General features: G+C 45.6%; 2 protein-coding genes across 3 annotated transcripts in view; one reads left to right on the top strand and one right to left on the bottom strand.

Annotated features, from left to right (window-relative positions):
* Window positions 1–6364, top strand: part of EXOC2 (exocyst complex component 2) — a 155924-nt gene that overhangs the window by 788 nt on the left and 148772 nt on the right. The gene's annotated exons all lie outside the window — the stretch shown is intronic.
* Window positions 1–6364, bottom strand: part of LOC149748106 (uncharacterized) — a 40199-nt gene that overhangs the window by 22031 nt on the left and 11804 nt on the right. The gene's annotated exons all lie outside the window — the stretch shown is intronic.

The raw sequence follows: 6364 nt of genomic DNA, 5'->3' as shown, positions 1-6364 counted from the left end.
ATAGGCGACCGCTCCTACTAGCGAGTCTGAGAAACGTGTGCCTTTCTTTTCACCTTTTTTCTTTTTTTAAATGAATCTGAGTAAACTTGCAAGGAAAGCTTTAACACAGTGTTTTAGACCGCTTAAGTAAGTCACCTGGATGCGGTGTATTGAAAAGCTCCTTCTCGCTGAGGGTGTGCGCACCGCTCCTCGAATGCCTGACGGTGCTCTGCTTACATTCTGGGCAGGCTTGGTGTAACGACAGGAACTGACAGCCGGAAGCTTCCCAGGGAGCCTGTGTGTCCAACGTGGTGGATCCACAGAGGGTGATGGAAAGAGGGCGATGCGTGCTTGGTAATTAGATGCTCTCTTCTGTCTGGTTCAGTAGAAGTCTAGTAGTTTTAAACAGAGGGCCCCCCAGCGCAACTTGGAACAATTCTTGGAAGTTTCAGAAAATGATTTTTTCTTCTTGTCAGGCATTTAATTTCCCGAGCTGAATATCGTGTTGAAAGTTACCTCTCTAAAAGACGGTTTACCAGCATGCTAAGTCGAATTTTCATTCATCCCACAAATATTGGAGAGCCCGTGCTGTGTGACTCTAATGGGAAGGGGAACTAGTACTTAAAATTTTTGCACAGGCAGCCTTTTAATAAAGGACTTCGGCCAGTTCAGTGCTGGGCCCGGCAACCTGAGGCCATGTAGGAAATGCTGGTTGTACAGTTAGCCTCTCCATTACTGTTCACCCGTTCTCCACCTTACTCCTGTCATCTCGCCAGGGTTCCTAGTTCAGCGCCTGCCACAGAGTAGAGCTTACATGTTTTCCGAGTGTGTGGGTTTTAGGCCCGTGTTGGGTAGAGAGGATTGTAAATTGACTGGGGTGGGAAGTAACGCCCGTCACTCTGCTGAGCAGCATGCTAGGGCCTTGATTGTTCTCAGACGCTGGGGAAGGTGTTCCTGGATCCCCGGGAGTGCCTGGTGAGACGGCAAGGTGGAAGCGTTTGTTACACTCACATGAGTCTGTGCATGTTTATGCCGATTGGAAAGAATTGTTGATACAAACACAAGCTTACAGCAATTGTAGAGAAATGATGCATCTCTGTGGACACACCTGTGGTATCCTTAGACCTCAGTTTGAAAATTATGGAGTCGAAGCACCATTTACTGGTCCGTGTGCTACCACCACCTGCTTTGTAGCATGGGCTGAGCTACTTAGCAGCCTTTTTGGGCTTCAGTTTCCTTGTACCTGAGGATATATAAAACTAGATTATCTCAGAGTTCTTCCTGCTTTGAAATTTTCCAACTCAGTGAATCCTATAACCACTTAGCGCTTGTCCTGTCCTGTGGTATCTTAGGGGTTGTAGCTATTGTTGGTATTTACACGTCTGTCAACAGACTAAGCTCTTGCCAGACAGGGATTAGCCTTAGTCATTTTTGTATCCCAATTTTAGCATATGCCTGACACATGTTAGAAATAAAATTAGTCTGTATTCAGAAAGGGGATATTTTTGCCCTCTCCATTAAACAGCCAAGAACGAAGCTGCAGTATTCAGTGTAAGTACAGCAGGAATTCAGAGGGGGGAAGGATCTTTTGGGGTTGGAGCAATTGGGAAGGCTTCATGGAGATCAGACCTTGATGGGGGATGATGTGGCCCTTCCGAGAGAAGGCATGTGAACGTCTGGGTGGCTTATGAGAGACAGAGGCCCATAGGCTGGGAAGTGAGTGCATTTTGGATTATGGAGTTCCTTGAACTTCAGGCAGAGGAGTTTGGAACTGACTTACGAGGCTTTTTTTTCCTGGAAAATTGTATTAGGTTTGCTCAAAAGCTTCATTAACATCCTTTAATACTGTTGGTAGCAGTTAAGACTGGGGTGGACTATACAGTTTGCTTAATTTTCGGTTTGGGTTTGAGTAATTGCTTCTACTTGCTAGTTCCCACTTACAGTCAGTCTTGGTGCCAGTATGGAAAGAGCAGTGGACACTGGGACTTAGGAAGCCTGGATCTGAGTTAGAATGTAAGCTGCGCAAGGAGGATCCTCGCCACGACCTGAGGTGCTGTCTGGCACCAGTTCGCTTTCAGAAGTCCTTGTGCAGCGCTGACTGAGCTCTGCCTCTGCTGCTTGCTAGCTGTGCCACTTTTGACAGGGTCGACCTTTAGTTTCATCTGTAAGCTTTGGTGCATTTTTTACGGCCATATCCGCTTGTAAAGTGCGGGGTGGATGATTTTAACTTTTGTTGTATTATAATTTTACTGAAAGACAAAACAAGGTAAAAAGCAAGGAGTATTTGGTTTTAGTTTAATTTTAATGAAAGCCCCATGTGATTGACATATCTGGGTAAGTCAGGGTGTCAGGAATCAGAATTCATGCCAGATGGTTCAAATAATGAGATTTAAATAAGGAAACTACTTGCAGAGGTGTGGGCAGAGTGAGGGAACAAACGGGATAGTGAGGCCCCAAGGGCAACTAAACAGCTGGAGGGGACAAAGGAGAAAGCAGAGCTGCCCCAGCTGGAGCCTCGGCGGAGGGGTGGCTGCTGCCAGAGGTGTGGTGCTGGGGGCTGGGGGAGCAGGACAGAGGTGCCCCAACCTGAGACTGGTTCACCTCTGAAATCCGGAGCTCAGACCACCCACTCTTTGCTGGCAGTCTCTTGTCTTTCTGACCCTCACTCAGTTACCTCCCTCTGCTCCTTTACCGGATATTCCGTCACCCTTCCACCAGGATGCTCAGTTGTGTCCTCCCTCATCTTTCTGTGGCATCTGGCCGACAGATTATCAGTCCTGGACCATCTCAACTCTTTGCCTTTTTTAAATGCTTGAACTGAGGTTCTGAGACCAGAAGGGGAAAATCATAGCGCCTAGATTTGTACCCCTATAAATCTGTGGTCACCACTTGCAAGTGGCCATCAAAGAGTTTCTTAGAGTTTTCTTTGTTAGCCACTTGCTGCTTCTCTGCAGAATCTATTTTAAGCATTTTCTACTCTTCTCAAACCTCTCATCCTTACACATAATCAGTCTCTACAAAGCTGATAATCTTGCCACCTGAGAACTATGAGAGCCCTCAGAGGAGAACCCTGGGCTCTCTTCCAGAACCTTTCCTCCTCCCAGTTACATTGAAAGTGGTTGCCTTTACCCCAGGATGGATCCCTGTACCCCTGCACTCCTGCCTTTGGGAGCACTGCACTCAGTGTTCCTCTCTTGCTAAAGGCTCCTTCCAGTCAGCCTTTAAACGTACTTAGACAGCAGCAAAGCAAAATAGAAAAACAACAATAAAAAGGTAGCATCCTCCTTTGATTTCACATTCACCTGTTAAAGCTTCTCTCTCTCCTTCCCTTCCAGCCAGATTTCTTAAATAGTTGTTTATAGGCTGCATCAGTCACCCCACTGCTGTCTGGTTAGGTGCCCACCACTCTGCTGAAGGCCAAGGTCACCTGGGACCCCCTTGTCACTAGGCCTTGTTCCTGTCATTTCCCTAGTGTAGTGCCAGAGACCCAACCAATGCTTAATAGATACTTGTTTTGACTGAACAATCTGAGGGTACTCCCTTGTTTCAGATCCCGGTTTATCTGCATCTTTTTTGTTTTTCTCTTTCTTTTTTATTGAAGATTTTTTTGATGTGGACCATTTTTAAAGTCTTTATCGAATTTGTTACAGATATTGCTCCTGTTTTTGTATTTTGTTTTGGCGCGAGGCATGTGGGATCTTAGCTCCCCCACCAGGGATAGAACCCGCACCCCCTACATTGGAAGGCGAAGTCTTAACCACTGGATCGCCAGGGAAGTCCCCTCTTTGTTTTTCTTAGGGATGGGAATCTGACCCTGTCATCTTTTGAGGTGCTGGGTAACTAGTCTCTATATATATCTCAAATCTTCTGGGTCCACTAAACAAATAGAAATCTGTTTTATTTGATAATGACCTTTTCAGTATTGTCCAGGTGACCTGTCTTTCCAGGGGAACCTGGACATTTTTTTCCCTAAAAAATTACATTTCCTAAAATATCAAGAAGTTATGTTGTGTCCACCCCATGTGGATATAGTAAAGAGGAAGTGGTAGGGACATGGGGACAGCTGGCAATAGACTTGATGAACGAATAATGCCGTGCTTTGACATGAAGCACTCTCCTTCTTCCTTCCAATAAGTAGTGTATCTTCTTGGAGGTTTTTGCTCTTACGTTTCTTTTTTGAAGGGTGGTGGTAGAGGGGATGGATTTGCACTGTTCTGTTTCATTTTTGATATGTCATCAGTGTCCAGTGGCATGAGTTAGAGGACCAGTCACCTTTGGGACCACAGCTTTTCGCTTTGAAATGTAGTGAAGGTAATTGTCCCCTAGGAGGAGACTTAGCCTGCTGAGGCAGAGAGTTTATAGTTTCTGGGAAATAAAGGAGCGTTTTAATAAACTCTTCTAATTAAGATGGAATCCAGTGCTTGTTTTAAGGGAGTAGCTGGGTAATCAAGTATTTATGTGACAGATGAGGTGTGTGGGAGCTCTGGAGAGTGGAATTGTCAGGCTTTCCCTGTGGACTGTCTGGCTTCCAGCATTCCCTGCTAGTCGCCTTGTGTACCTTCTCTCCCTTTAATACCGTACCTCCAAACATTATTATTATTATTATTATTATTATTGGCACGCGGGCCTCCCACTGCTGTGGCCTCTCCCGTTGTGGAGCACAGGCTCCGGACGCACAGGCTCAGTGGCCATGGCTCACGGTCCCAGCCACTCCGCGGCATGTGGGATCTTCCTGGACTGGGGCACGAACCCGTGTCCCCTGCATCGGCAGGTGGACTCTCAACCACTGCGCCAGCAGGGAAGCCCTATCAGTTATATTTTTTAAATCATTGGATTTTTTCTCCCCAAATGAGTTGAAACTTATACATTCATTAAAAAACCCAGTATACCTCAGTTATACTTTCTTTATGGGAGTAATAAGGGAAAGAGGTATAAGGAGAGAGCTGGGAAAGCAAGGATGCTTTATCTCTTGTCTGTCCAGCTCTTCTGCTGACATCCCTTCTGAGACCTCAGGAGCCTTCTTAGTACATTTGGTACCCCACGGATTCTTTCAGATTTGTGCATGACTCTGTTTTTGTTAACCATGATTTTGAGACGGAGCAGGAGGGAGATGATTAACTTAGGACACTGGACAGGAGTTCAGGACCTTGTGTCTGAGACTTGTCCCGCCCTGAGCTTGAGATGGTGGAGGGTGTGGCAGTGTGATAGAACTTGACCTTGCTCAGGAACAGTAGAGTTTACAGAGGACAGAAGGAGGTAAATCACCATTCTCAGAGACTTTTCCCCAGGTCTCTGGGAGATCCCTCTGGGGCCAGCTGCCCCTGCCGTGCCTTGCCGTGGAGGGCAGGTCTATCCTAGGATAGGTTGAAGTGGCACCAGGAAGATGTGAATTCTGCAGTTTGGGTCTGTTGGTGGGTGGCCCAAGAGTCTAGCTGAGTATGATTTTATTTTTCAGACTCATTAGGCAGCTCTGCAACCAGATTTTTCTGGGGGTCCTTTGGATCCAGGGCGGCTCTGGGCAGGATAGGTCTACCGAGTGCTTCTCAGACACTCCTGTGCACAGAATGGCTTAGATGTGTATTAGTGGGTCGGGCTGGGCTGCTGAGAGTCCCCCTTCCTGATTTGCTCCCTGGTGATGCTCATTTGAGTAGCATGGGGGTGGAGGCGGGGGGTGGGGTGGGGTGGGGGTGGGGTGGCGGCGGGGGGAGTTTGGGAGTTTATTATTACTATGATTTGGTGGTTTGGGGGGAAACTCACTTTTCTACGGCCTGACCTCAGAAAACAGTGCTTCAGCATCAGGAGGCTTTCCTTGGCCTATTTGCTGAAGGTTCTCCAAGTCTTCAGTGAGTCAGAACTTCTGTTTTTCCAACTCCTGGCCTAATCCCTTTAGCTGAGCTGGGCCTCTGGGTACCTGACAGTGAAAGAACACCTGATCACTCGTTTTGTTCAGATTTCTTGTCTGCTATTCCAATCAAAATTCTTCCTTACTAAATAGTAAAAAATTTTGGTTTAATCCTTTTAAAGCTACTTTGGTGGTTACGTTTTCTGTTTTTTCCCCCCAAATGCTGCTACTTGTTTTTTTTTTCTATGTACATTTAGCCTGAAATTATGTAAAAAATAATTTACTGTGTCTTTTTTGTATCAATAAGTCTTTTGGAAAATTAAAGATTGTGCCACAGTGAAATATGAGAAAATTATAAAATTAAAATTTTCTGACCTCTGTTGCAGAAACACTTGATATTCATGCTATGCGCTTCATTAGAGGAAAAGAGGCAGGCGGGTTAAAACCAACGTAATATAAATCTAAAAGAAAATGCATTATTTAAGTATATATTATAGACTATAAGAAAATACGTTTGTCTTTATTTTAATGAAATGCTTTTAT

This window comes from Delphinapterus leucas, chromosome 10 (assembly GCF_059928025.1).
Source record: "Delphinapterus leucas isolate spDelLeu-1000000601 "Yukka" chromosome 10, BTC_Dleu_Yukka2, whole genome shotgun sequence".
NCBI classification, from domain to species: domain Eukaryota; kingdom Metazoa; phylum Chordata; class Mammalia; order Artiodactyla; family Monodontidae; genus Delphinapterus; species Delphinapterus leucas.
The sequence above is the reverse complement of the archived record's forward strand: the minus strand, read 5'-3'. Positions and strand labels throughout refer to the sequence as shown.